The sequence below is a fragment of the Brachionichthys hirsutus genome, chromosome 4 (assembly GCF_040956055.1).
Source record: "Brachionichthys hirsutus isolate HB-005 chromosome 4, CSIRO-AGI_Bhir_v1, whole genome shotgun sequence".
In the NCBI taxonomy this organism is placed as follows: Eukaryota; Metazoa; Chordata; class Actinopteri; order Lophiiformes; family Brachionichthyidae; genus Brachionichthys; species Brachionichthys hirsutus.
Genome location: NC_090900.1, coordinates 5366792 through 5367420, shown reverse-complemented (window position 1 = coordinate 5367420; position 629 = coordinate 5366792).

Here is a 629-nt window from a genome sequence, read left to right as displayed (position 1 = left end):
TTCCACCGCGAGGTTCGGGGTAAAGCCTCTCCGGTTTCACGGAGGACATTCACCCACGTAAGTAGGACAGACAAACGTGGCGTCTTTCTGTCCTCACAGGACTAAGGACAAACGCGCTGGTTGTTAGGGTTACTGTTGCTGTTGCCTGTAACAGTGAAAGTCACTTAACGAGGAGATTTATTTATTCCGAAGAAGGTTTGCGCTAGAAACGTTCTCTGATCATTATAATTAAATATCAGTCACCAGGCCGGGTACCTCCGCGGGGCCACGCAACACTTGCCTCAAATCTGATAGGGGGACAGAATACGCGCGCGACACCCCTCACGCACGCGCACTCTTCACACGCGTTTCGCGAGCTGACTCATCGATTATCCAGATTTGATTCTGATTTTACAGCGAATGGCGTGTGGGGGGGGGGGGGGGAGGGGGGGGGGATAAATAATCAATGGAAGCGCACTCTGTGATCTGCAGCCAAGGGCCAAACACGCACACACTCAGTAAAGATGCACGCGCGTGCGTGTGTTTTTGTCATGTGTTATAACGCGCGTTCCCGTTGCTATGATATTTGTTTTTTTAACTGAGCAGACAGAATGCTCAGTGACCTTTAACTACATAAAATAAAGCTGCAT